The following is a 13553-nucleotide window of genomic DNA, read 5'->3' as shown; positions in this document are numbered from 1 at the left end:
AAATAAAGTGTGCTGGTCAAACCTCCGGTTAATTAGCGTGCTGAGCAAGCCAATCAGTTCAAAGAACTGCCTTCTAAAGTAGTCCTCAAGAGTTGTCCACTGATGAGGTTCTATTCCACCATCATAGCAACGTGGTGCTCTTCATCTCCAGGGAATGGTAGGTGCCTTTATTAGTCCACTTCCACTTTGCTGTGCATCCTCAAAGAGTGTGTGAAATTCTTCTGACCTCTCATTCTGGTCAGATGTATGTGCAGCATTGCAACCATAAAATTAACAGTCTCTGACGTGATGTCTTCTTCAGCAGCTGAGAAAATCTTGAAAGATACTCTGAGACCAAGAAACAGATCGAAGTGTGTCATTAGAGCTTGAAGTCCAGGTGCTTTCTTTGCAGTTTCTGTGTTACTCCCAGCGGCAATTAGCTCCTCTAAAGTGTCATAAATAGCTTCATAACCATTCAATACTGTATCTATTGCCTGACTTCTTGCTGTCCAGCAAGTGGAACAGAGAGGCTTCAGCGAATGAAAACCATCAGACTGGGAGGAGAAGGATTCTTAGATATTCTCAAACAGGGCAAGACTTTTTGGCGATGAATTAATAATTTCTTGAAGATCATGAAGCAAGCTCAAAGCACTTTGAATCATGGCACACTTGCTACCAGCTTCCTGCAGAGTAAGATTCAAACTGTGGTTCATACAATGAACTGAAATAGCTTTTGGATTAACCTCTTTGATATGTTTAGCTACGCCCAACATTTGGCTCTGGAGGACTGATGCACCATCGTAAATTTGTCCTCTCATGCAATCTATATTCAATCCACAACATACTAATATATCCTTTTGTCATATATTCCAATAAAGTCTTCATGCACAACATAATCCTGTGACACCCACCATACTGAAAAAGAGAACTGCTCATATCCAGCTACCTCTCGTGTTTCATCAATTATAACTGAGTAGATTTCTGCAGTCTTAATCTGTGATACAAGATTGTTGAGACACTCAGTACATTTCCTTGATTAGTTCATTGATAATATCATGATGCATACTTCCCATTCCCCATAAAGGTTTGTAACTCGGGGTTATTTTGCGAAACTAGCTCGACCAACTTTCGGAAGTTACTTTCTTCATCAGGGTGATCTCTAACAGCGATACCCTGCCTTACAAGACATTGTAAACAGCGCAATTGTTCTAAAAGGTATCGCTGGTTCTTCTCCTGATCAGCAGTGTTTTGATGAACAAGCTGGACACGCAAAGGTGCTTGTTTCAAGTAAGCACTGCATTTAACAAACACGCCCTGTGAAAATGCAATTTTTCGTGCAAATCAAACTATGCAGGACCGTTTTTCCAGTTAGGTACGCCAGCTTTCACATATCCGTCATCTCCACACAGAGGGAATGTAACAAGAAGTTTTGCTCCTGCAAAACGACAGACTACGCGATAAGCTCTCATTCGAATTTTGCACAACACAAGCCACTCTCGGTTCTTGTACCCCAGAAAATTAAAATGACCTTCTCAAGCCTTTTCTTCTTTCCCATATTCGCTAACGGTGTCTTTTTTAGGGACTATCAGTTGAGTCCCCTTACCGAAGTCGGCAATAACACTGCACACTTCCATACATTCTATCCTGCTCTCCTTATTAGGTGCACCCTGAAAATCTCGTGGAGTTGATGTGGGCCGTGTTAGGGTGGACTGATCAGTTGCATTGTCACCCACTGAACGTGTGGTCAATGTTGAGCAGCTCACGTCAGAGCTTGCGTTGCCACGATCGTGACATACCAAAATTCAGTTTTGACTGTGTCAGCTTTTGCTGCTTAACAGGTGGTCCAGCAGCTTCTTCTCCCTGTTTACCCATTATTTTTTAGGTATACTCAAATTGTAAATGTGTACGTTGAATCAGGCAATCACTCATGTAGCCTGCATTGGGGTTGCTTTACTTTTCCTGTCACGGAATACATTTACGTGAGATATGATCACACAGGTGGGATATGGTCATGCAGTTACACAATTATTTAGGATCAGGGCCAGCCTTAGGGAAAATGGTGCCCTGGACCAACTTGTATTCTGGCTCCTCTGACCACCATTGCCTCCCCTGCCTTTCCCCGAGCTCCCTTCCATGGTCTTGCACCTCAGACCCAGCTCCTTGCCTCTTGACCACAGCGCCCACCCATAAGGCCAGCACTGTGTTCAGCCTAGTGCCAAACTCCACTGTCTTCATGGATTGGCATCAGGATACACATGCCAAGATTAAAACTCCCGGGCTCAGAATGGAGTAAGATCTAAACAGCAGGCTACTAGTATCTAGTGGCCAAGATTCATGCTCTCTGTAGATCAGGATGCACCCAACAGGGCCGTAACGCCAGGATTCACATTAGAGAGGCAAGGTGGGGGAGGTAATATCTTTTATTGAGCTTACACAGAGCTCTTCCTCCAGAAGGAGACCTCTGTGAAAGCTCCAGAGCGTGTCTCACTCACCAACAGAAGCTGGTCCAATAAAAGATCTCACCTCCCCCACCTTGTCTCTCTAACATCCTGGGACCAACAGGGTTACAACACCGCATACAAAAATGCAGGATTCACACGAGCAACCCGCAGTGGCCGTCACGCCCGGGCACTATTTTCAGGATTCATATTCCTCGCATCACGTCATCATTATACCAGGGAACTAGCACTCCCAGCATAATGAGACAAATAGAGTCGCGGTTGCATGCCAGACATTCACAGTCCAAGCACACGGGGATCCACACCGCCAGACAGCAGTGTTAGAACGCAGGCTCACAATACAGCGGGGATGCATTCAATCCCTGAGAGCAAGGGTTCAGCTAAACGCAAGGGCACCTGCAAACAGCTGTACTACCAGCAGGATCCAGTAGGAGGTGCACACCAGGGCAGCGCACTAATTCACCAGCCCAGTGCAAAGGGATCTAGGCACCAAGTCTTTAGTACCATCCAGAACTTGCACACCCGGCATAGTGGGATGGAAGTATGGAAGTTCCAGGAGAAAAAGCCAATGCAGGGCTGAGCCTTACTGCATGTTTTGTCCAGTCTCCTTTTCAAAGTCCCAATCTTTGGGGTGTCTTCTAGCCCCTTCCCTTGGGAGACTATCCCATGGCCTACGGCAGAGATCATACTGCCAGGAAGGTTTCCCCTGATAATTTTGAGTTTCCTCCTCCCTCCGTGCCCCAACTTCTCCCCGCCCCATTCTGGTGCCCAGTGTGAGGGCTTTGAGGCGTAGGCCCGTGCTTTTGCCACAATTTTGGCTGCTTTGCAAATAAAAGATGAAGCCCTTCCTTAAAGCATGCAGGTTTTCCATCAGCCACGAGAGGGCACCTTCCAACTCATTCCCGAGAGCCGAACCCATGCATGCCGAATGTCAGAAGCGTCAGACTATCACCCCACTCCCGGCAGCAGGGCTTGCCGCCCCCCCAAGGCTTGGCCCTGCTGCCCTCTCCCTTGCACAGCGGGCATGGGCAAGACTTCACCGTGCCCGGAGGGGATTCGTGCCCAAGGCAGCTTGACACAGCCAGGCCCGGTGGTTCTCTCCCTGGCACCGCATCAGGTGTCCCTAAATCCTGGCCTGGGTTCCACAGGGATGGCCGGGGCACGCCATGCCACCAAGTGCCCCTCACAGCTGGAGCCCACCCCCTGCAGCAGGGCAGGAACGGGAATAACTTGCCAAGTTGCGTGAGCTGAGATTGCCTCCAGGCACTGCCCAGCTGAGGGCCTGTGTAGCTTTCCGCGCTGGTATCCATTTTCTGCTGTCTTCTCCAGCTAGCAGAGATTTTTGTTGGGGAGATGCTGCGTGTGTAGGAAGGGCGGGGGGCTATGGCCCTTGTGCCGCGGGCAGCGCCTTGCAAGGTCCAATGGGAGACAGATTCAGGGCCTCCCCTTTGAACGCCACCCAGCCACCATCTTTCCATCTCTGAGGGTCACTTCAGCGCTGGCAAGAGGCGCCAGAGACACAGGGCTGGGCGCTGCTTAGCTACAGAACAGGGGCAACTTGGGCCAGCTCCGGTCCCCGTGATCCCTCCTCCCCATGGCCCAGGAGCTGGGGGGCATGGTATCCATGACCCATTCAATCCTTGGTCTCTGTGCTGTGCCTGCCAGCATGGGCCGGGGGAAATCGGTGTGGACACTCGTCCATGGGACCTAGACAAAAGTCCTGCTCCGAAGCTGCCTTTCCACAAGCACCTACCAGGACTCTCACGGGGACGACACTGGCTCTGCTGCCAGCCAGCACAACCTTGATCTGAGCCAGCAGCCTCCAGGCCAGAGACTCCACCATAGCCCCTCACCAGGCTCCTGACCAGCCACATCCCAGGGAGAGCGGGGAGGAGGGGGAAGGGAATTTACCCCCTCTGGGTTACTGTCATACCCTGGGCAGCTCCAGAACAGCAGGCCCCACCTGAGCCTGCAGATATGCACAGAGCAGGCTGCAGCAGGCGCAAAGGCTTGGAAGGGGTTAACAGGGGAGATTTCCCCTCCCTGCCAAAGGAAAACCAAACTTCCTGTCTGGATGCAGCTGCCGAGAGCCCACGCCCTGGGCAAGGGCAGCCGCCGCAGCAGGCTGCCGGGACATTTGTTCAGGCAATTTGCTCTCAGCTTGCGCTCTGCACACCCTGTCCCTGACCCAGACCAGCATCAGCTCTGAACTCCAGCCAAAGCTCCAGTGCACTGAGCCCCTCACCCCATCCCTGGCATTCGACTAGCGCAGGGCCCGGGAGCACAGCCTGGGTGCAGCAGGTCCCTGGAACAGAGAAGTGACCAACCTCCCCCATCCAGATCCTCCCTCTGCAGCCAGCAGCACCCAGGGATAGCGTGACCACCCGGCCCTTGCTGTAAGGGGGAGTCCCTTCTTTCATTGATTTGTGCCAGAGGGTGACCAGGGGCCCTGGATTTAAGATGTAACTGATCAGTACCACTTTAAACATTCAGTTGAGGCTTATGATCATTGCACAGTATACTTGAGGGCAGCAGAAGTGTACGTTTGAGAGAAAAATGCATGTTATGCCAAGGGAAATGGTGTGTCCCTGGAACGTCCCTTAAAATAAAGCCTTGTCCTTTATTTGTCCATGTGGTTTTTCCTTCCTTCCTTCCATCCTATCCCGGAAAGGGTTAAGCCCACGGCGGCTCCGTGCTGGGGCGCAGCTGTCTGCGTGGGTGAGAGTTTTACAGCCGGGCAGCTGACTCCGGGAAAGGTTCCCGCAGGGCAGAGGAAGGGGACGGGGGAGGGAGAGAGCAAAAGTTTATCCATGTTTTCCTTAGATAGAATCCCAGAAGGCCCCAGCAAGAGCCTCCCCACCCTGTGTCCGCAGGGCTTCCAAACAGGCCTGGGCCCAGATGCTCAGCCTGGATAAAGGGGCCAGCTGAGGATCCCGCCTGTGCTCTCTCCTGGGCCGAGCCAGGCTCAGTCAGATCTGCCTCTGTCCTTAGTCCAGAACACGAACCCCATCGTCCTAGGGTGCCTCCTTGTGGTGAGACCTAGCATGGCAGCCCCTCTGCCCTCTGGACTCCAGCAGTCTGCAGCCACTTGATGCTGTAGCTCACATGAGTGCCCCACCCCTTCTGGGGTCTCAGCATCCTACCGCAGTCAGCGTTCACTCCAATGCTGGTGAGCAATCCACCCTTTTCTGCTCCTCCTGGCCTCCTCTCACCATTGGAGTAGCCACTCCCAGGGCTTCTCCCTGGAGGCTGCCCCCAGCCCATTCCCACCCTGGAATGCAAACCCCTGGGGCTGGCTCCCTGTCCTTGTCCAGGCCAACCACTCCAACTCACTCCAGTCTGCAAGCCTTGCCAAGTCCCCAGTCCTCCGAGCTGGGTCTTGTCCTTCACTGAGCCCACACCCCTTCTCTGCACCTCCAGATGCCCTAACTGAGCTCTCCAGCTCCCCATAACCCCCTCAGTACCAGGGCAGGGGTTGTATACCCCAGCACAGGGAGCTCGTTTTGGAGCATAGGGGGCAGAATTCAGGGGTCCAGGGACGGCACCTGGGGAAGGAGCCTCCTGCCGGGGTTGAACAGAATTGGGGTGCTGTTCCTATGACCCCAGGAGTGGGACTGAGCCACTAGTTACTCCTGGTCTACACCAGCATGAGAGGAGACTCAGGTCCAAAGATTCTGCAAAGAAAACTATCAGTCATGGCACTGATGCAGTGATGTCTGCCCACGTCCGCAAGGAACCCCAGGCCTGTTTCTGATGTCTCTCACACTGGCTTTATATCACTGCAGTTCTACTGGGGCTAAAACAAGTGTAATTTGTCTTTGTGCATCACTGTGGCTTTTAACTCTGAAACTTACTGACGACGTTTTGAACGTCAGTGTTGCAAACTATCTCCCTGCCGATCACTGAACAGATACAGCCCCTGCCTCCTTTTGTGATCCCTGAATTAATCTTTCAGTAGCTCTTTGCCTCCTCTAAGGCTTCGCTTCCTTGTTGGCTTGGTGGCTACATCAAACCCCCCACTGGAATTAACCAGTAAAAAGCGGATGAGGTTAGGAAAAGTTCTAGTGAGTGTTTTCTTTGCTTTTCTGGCTGCCTCTGAGCTTCCTCATTATTGCCAGCCCAAGCCATCAAAAATCACAAGACAGGTTTAAAAATCATGAGATTTTTAACATCATCTTTGGGGCTCTTTTTCTTTGCCTTCTGGTATCTGATCCTTTAGGATGTGGTCCCACTCGGTCACGTATCCAGCTTTTCTTCACAACCACCACAGTGGGAAACACACTTGGTTTTTTTAAATGCAGGTGTAAGCGGGGGAACAGTCCCGCTCTTGTGGGGAACTTTCCTGGCTTCTGCACGATCCCGGTGAAGTGGGCTAGCGAGAGGATCTGAGTCCTCGCTCCCACTTCCTTTACCCAGTTGCCTCCCTGCCCTTGAGGACTCCCCTTCCACTCTCCTGTCTGGCAGATTCCTCGTAACCCCAACAAGGCTGGGCCCAGGATTCCTGGGGGGCTCGACCCCCAACCCTGCTGTGGTCACCTAGTACAGGGGCTAGGGTGTCCCCACTCCGGGGTACTCTCTCTGCACTGGGCACTTCTCTGACCCACTGACCATTACATACAAGTTAAAGCAAATGCAAGATATTTAATCAACAATTAATTTTAAAAAGAATAAGGAAAAATGGGAAAGGTTAAAGGAAACACATCACCCCGCTCTGTGGCAGGGAACACCACAAACAGTGTCTCTGGAACGTCAGGGCAGTTCACAGTCTGCCCCTTGTAAGTCCCAGGCCCCCTGCTCCGGCCCTGGCTGTGCTGCAGGGATGCTCGGGGTCGGACACTCGCTCTGGTGGTGGCCACACGCTCTCAGGCTCTAAGTGGTGGGACCCTTCTTCCCAGTGTCACCCCCGCCCTGTCGGGGTTACGATCCAAGCCTGGCCTGCAGAGCCCCTTGGCTGAGGCGTCTCCCTGGGCTGGGCCCGCTGCCCAGGGTCCCCCTCGCTCTCCCCAGCTGCTCACCGCACCCAGCTCCGGACGGCTCCAGCCCCAGCTGCACCACTCGGTCTCAGCACGGCTGCTGCTCTGCCTCCAGCTCCCTGGGCTGCTTCTCTGGCCCCTCTGGCTCTGGTTGCTGCGGCTCTGCTCCCAGGACAGGTCTGCTCTGCAGGCTGCTTCTGTGACTCTGCTCCCAGCGCTGACCTGCTCCCTGGGCTGCTTCTCTGGCCCCTCTGGCTCTGGTTGCTGCAGCTCTGCTCCCAGGGCAAGTCTGCTCTCCCAGGGCTGTGCCTCTGGCTTTGGGGCTGCAGCTCCGCTCCCAGGACAGGGTCTGCTCTCTCTGGGCTGCTTTGCTGGTCCCTCTGGATCTGGCACAGCTCTGCTCCCCAGCTCAGCTTGGGCCCCTGCTCTCTCCTTAGCTCGGCCCCACGGGACCTCCCTGGCCTCCTGACTCTCTGATTAGCCTGCCCACCCTGTCATTCAGGCTGACCTGGAGCATTGGCCTCTCCCCATTGTTCCTGGGGATTATCAGTCTCAGGTCCTGGTTTCCCATAGACCCTTCCCCTTTTAGTACTGGGAGCTAGCCAACCAAAACACCCCCACTGAATGTTAGTAAGGGGGCAACAGTCCCCTTCCACAAGCTAAGAATCTCACTGACTCACCTGACTCCAGGAGCTGGGGCTTGTGTGTGTGTTTGTGTGGTGTCCCTGTTTGGGGGCAGAGTTCAGTGTGAGGTTTCCCTGCGTGCGGTGTAGGTTTACTCACAGGATTCATGAGGCTGATCCCGATCTAGCCCAGTATAAGGGGCTGGTGTGGCTGGAGCGGGCCCCTCCCCTGTGCATAGTCAGCAGGAGCCTGGCTGGGACGTCCTTGCTGCGTGCTCATTGCAGACTCTTGGTGACCTTTCTCTCTGAAACTGTATATTAAAATTCAGCCCTCAAAGGCAGAAAGTAAAATGATCTCAGCCTCTCACCCACGTCCAATGCGCTCCAGAGCATGCTGGGATATTAACCACTCCTCTCCTGGGTCAGCCCCACCACGAAATATGTCTGGGGCTTCGTTCCAAGTCCCTGGGGTCTATCCACATCCAACAAACCTCCTGTTTTTGCAGCATCTGGTCTCTGCTCAGGAGAGACTCCACAATAGGAATAGCAAGGGAGGAGAGGGGGTCTGGGAGGTCAAGCTGGAGAAGCAGCAGCAGAAATGCGTCGGGGTGGGTGGGTGTCTCAGGGCAGACCAGGATTATGGTACACCCAGCAGAGTGGCCTACACCCACCACTTCCCTCCTTTCCTTAATGATCCCTTTTATCACCCATTTGTCTTTTTCACTTGTTCGTGGCAATGGCTGCCCATCTGCACATCAGCCTCTCTCCAGCTCCCGGCACAGCTCCCTGAAGAGAGAACAGCAGAGACAGGGGCAGCTAGTGTGGGGCCCTGCCTGAGCCACTCCTGCTAGGGAGAATCTCTCTAGCAAATGGGGCTTTGTGGAGTGGGTTTAGCCAGACTCTGCAGCTGAGACCTGAAGTCTGTTCACAGCCCGACCGGGCGGGGAGGTAAGAAAGGCCCCTTCAGCTTTACGGAATCACGGAATGGCCAGGAGTCAGATCACAAGGGCAGGGGATTGTGGGGCATTAGTGTGAATGGGGGGCCTTGCGTGGGTGGGGATTGCTTTTCCAGCTGTGCTTTCCCTGTCTGTATAGCTGGGTACCCGTGTTGGGGCTATCAGAGACTGGGACTTGGACAGTCACAGCAGTTAGAGTAGGAGTCAGTGGCCAGATGCCAAAGGTCAGAGCCAGAGTCAGGAATCGGAGCTGAGGGTCAGAGTGAGACAAGGCGGGAGCAGGGCTGGGGGGCAACAGGTGCGGGAGCTATTGCAACCGTGGGCAACTGCTTTGAGCACAAATGAACTTCTGCGGCTGCTGGGCTTAGGAGTCAGTCTGCTGACTCCTCAGACCAAGCCAGTGGGGGAGCCGAACAGGCAGCCTGCTACAGGCCGGCTGTGCTTGTTAGGTTGCCCCAGGCTGGCTCTGCAGCAGGCCCTGCTTCCTGACTGGGGGTGGGGCGGTGCTTGTGTGTTGTTACAGGGTGTTGTCCCAGACTGGAGGTGAAGAATCATAGAATATCAGGGTTGGAAGGGACCCCTGAAGGTCATCTAGTCCAACCCCCTGCTCGAAGCAGGACCAATTCCCAGTTAAATCATCCCAGCCAGGGCTTTGTCAAGCCTGACCTTAAAAACCTCCAAGGAAGGAGATTCTACCACCTCCCTAGGTAACGCATTCCAGTGTTTCACCACCCTCTTAGTGAAAAAGTTTTTCCTAATATCCAATCTAAACCTCCCCCACTGCAATTTGAGACCATTACTCCTAGTTCTGTCATCTGCTACCATTGAGAACAGTCTAGAGCCATCCTCTTTGGAACCCCCTTTCAGGTAGTTGAAAGCAGCTATCAAATCCCCCCTCATTCTTCTCTTCTGCAGGCTAAACAATCCCAGCTCCCTCAGCCTCCCCTCATAAGTCATGTGTTCTAGACCCCTAATCATTTTTGTTGCCCTTCGCTGGACTCTCTCCAATTTATCCACATCCTTCTTGTAGTGTGGGGCCCAAAACTGGACACAGTACTCCAGATGAGGCCTCACCAATGTCGAAGAGAGGGGAACGATCACGTCCCTCGATCTGCTCGCTATGCCCCTACTTATACATCCCAAAATGCCATTGGCCTTCTTGGCAACAAGGGCACACTGCTGACTCATATCCAGCTTCTCGTCCACTGTCACCCCTAGGTCCTTTTCCGCAGAACTGCTGCCTAGCCATTCGGTCCCTAGTCTGTAGCGGTGCATTGGATTCTTCCATCCTAAGTGCAGGACCCTGCACTTATCCTTATTGAACCTCATCAGATTTCTTTTGGCCCAATCCTCCAATTTGTCTAGGTTCTTCTGTATCCTATCCCTCCCCTCCAGCGTATCTACCACTCCTCCCAGTTTAGTATCATCCGCAAATTTGCTGAGAGTGCAATCCACACCATCCTCCAGATCATTTATGAAGATATTGAACAAAACCGGCCCCAGGACCGACCCCTGGGGCACTCCACTTGATACTGGCTGCCAACTAGACATGGAGCCATTGATCACTACCCGTTGAGCCCGACAATCTAGCCAGCTTTCTACCCACCTTATAGTGCATTCATCCAGCCCATACTTCTTTAACTTGCTGACAAGAATACTGTGGGAAACCGTGTCAAAAGCTTTGCTAAAGTCAAGAAACAATACATCCACTGCTTTCCCTTCATCCACAGAACCAGTAATCTCATCATAAAAGGCGATTAGATTAGTCAGGCATGACCTTCCCTTGGTGAATCCATGCTGGCTGTTCCTGATCACTTTCCTCTCATGCAAGTGCATCAGGATTGATTCTTTGAGGACCTGCTCCATGATTTTTCCAGGGACTGAGGTGAGGCTGACTGGCCTGTAGTTCCCAGGATCCTCCTTCTTCCCTTTTTTAAAGATTGGCACTACATTAGCCTTTTTCCAGTCATCCGGGACTTCCCCGGTTCGCCACGAGTTTTCAAAGATAATGGCCAATGGCTCTGCAATCACAGCCGCCAATTCCTTCAGCACTCTCGGATGCAACTCGTCCGGCCCCATGGACTTGTGCACGTCCAGCTTTTCTAAATAGTCCCTAACCACCTCTATCTCCACAGAGGGCTGGCCATCTCTTCCCCATTTTGTGATGCCCAGCGCAGCAGTCTGGGAGCTGACCTTGTTAGTGAAAACAGAGGCAAAAAAAGCATTGAGCACATTAGCTTTTTCCACATCCTCTGTCACTAGGTTGCCTCCCTCATTCAGTAAGGGGCCCACACTTTCCTTGGCTTTCTTCTTTTTGCCAACATATCTGAAGAAACCCTTCTTGTTACTCTTAACATCTCTCGCTAGCTGCAGCTCCAGGTGCGATTTAAACAAATAAGAAACAAATAAAGCTTTTGCTTCCAGCTGTTGCGGAGCATGTGGGAATTCACGCCCCCGTGGAGTGTGACCCCTGCAGCATGTCGGCCCCAAGCACTCACAACTCCCGAGTCAGGCCCCGAAATACCAGCCTGGCTTAAAAATCAGGAGAGTTTGTAAAAACATTGGGTTCTGTTTCTTTGCCTCCTGGGTCATGCTTTACGGCTTGCCCTCTGCAACCAGGACTGGACGCTTTGTTGTTAAATGCGAGCCAAGGTCCTCACTCACTCCCATGACTCCGGGAGCTGGGGCTTTAGTAAAAACGATAAATATCGCAAGACTGGCAAAAAAAATCGTGAGAGCTGGCAACATACTGCATGTGTATCCTCCCTTCCGCTAGCTCTCCACACCGACAGCAAGAAAACAGGCTGCATGCAGAGAGCGACCTGTCCCCGCCCGGGAAGCGTGTGCCCGACTTGGCTTATGCGCATGTATGTCACTGGCCTCTGCTGGGGAGAACATCTATCGCCGGCTCAGGCCTATGGCTGTTCCACTGAGGTGCTGCAGAGGGGCTGGCAGCTCTGAGGGAGCCACAGTGGGGTCTGGTTCGGAGTCCCAGCTACAGAATGTGCAGGACGTACACAGATACACGCACATGGGGTAACCCTGAGCTCCTGATGGGAGGCCCCTGGGTCTGCTCTAGTGCCCCATCACCGGCTGGCAGAGAGTTTACAGGGACCCCGGGGGGCTAGGAACCGCCCCCCGTAGCGGATACCAAGAGGAGCTGACCCCAGCTGTCCCATGCTCTACACCGACCACATCCTTAGGGACCAGCAGACGGGATGTGGAAATGCCCGTGTTCCACCCACAGACTCGCTGGGTTTTCGAAATAGCTGAGAGCGTGGACCTCCATCTCCTTCCAGGGCTGAGCGATTCACGGCCATCCCAGCCACGGGGGAGGAGCAAGGAGAGCCCGCAAGAGGCAGGAGTGTTGCCTCACACCTTGGTCCCGTTGCAGCTCACAGGGGGGCAGCACAAGCCTAGGCTTCGCTCCGGACGTGCATAGAGCCCCTGTCCCCTGCAGTTCTGGTGCAGATAGTCTCACCCACCCACTCTTCCCCTTTCGGGGAGCGACCCCTCTGTGGGTCTGTGTCGCATTCCAGAGGAACCTGCCTCTGATAAGGAGCTGGCACCTTGCTCCATGTTCGTACCTGCCAATACCGCGCTCCACGTCCTTCCTGCTCCCACTGCTCAGCCCATAAACAACGTGCCTGCCAGGAGCAGCGGGAGAGGAGCTCAGTCCCCAACCGCAGGGCTGCATTTTACAGACACAAGAGCGAGAACCAGATGCTTGACCGTGTTTTTTAAATACCTAGACACCTGGTCCCTGCAAACCCTGCAGCAGCAAAGCCATGACAAACAATAAGTGCCCAGAGCAGCACAGGCCACAGAGAAACCCTGCCTGTCTCCCCCCAAGGCTCCCGCCTCCCTCCGGAGGTTCCAGGCTGCAACGTCTCTGCGTTCTAGGCTGTCTCGCCGCTGGATTCTGGAGGGCCGCCTCACAGAGTTCCCGACTGCCTCCCCTCAGGGATGGGTCTGCACCCAGCCGGGTCCAGGGACATTGAGGGGTGATGTTAACCCTTCCCCGTTCAACACACCCTCCTGCATGAGGCCGGAGCGGCATGCGGGGCAGGTGCTCCCCTCCCGACTGTGAGAGCTTTGCAAAATACTTGTGTCAAACTCAAACCAGGTGGAGCAGAGCAGGCTTTGAGGGCCAGTGTTTTCCCAGAGCTTCACCCAGGCTGTGGGCGCTTGGTGAACAATCTGGGGAGCCACCGAACCACCCCTGCCGCTCTCCCCAGAGCAAGGCCCAAGACCTCATTGTTACTTAGAAGGATAAGGAAGGTTGAGTGCCCATCAATTGGCAACGGAGTGCCATGCCATATAGGGCAAGAACCATCTGGCACTAGGGAACTGGCCTCTCACTACCAGGCCCGCAATGAAAGGTCCCAGGGTGCGGTGGAGGATGCTACCTGGAAGGGGTGGTTCATCAGCCCCCGCAAAGGGAACTGCACAAGCACCCTTGCACAGTGGGTGGCCTCCCCCTGCCTACAGAGCCAGCATGAGGCCTGGGCACCCCTGTAATGCCACCGAATCCCGACTGTGAAGCCTGGCGCAGGGGGAATC

This window comes from Eretmochelys imbricata, chromosome 21 (genome assembly GCF_965152235.1).
Source record: "Eretmochelys imbricata isolate rEreImb1 chromosome 21, rEreImb1.hap1, whole genome shotgun sequence".
Taxonomy (NCBI): domain Eukaryota; kingdom Metazoa; phylum Chordata; order Testudines; family Cheloniidae; genus Eretmochelys; species Eretmochelys imbricata.
Note: the sequence above shows the minus strand (reverse complement) of the source record.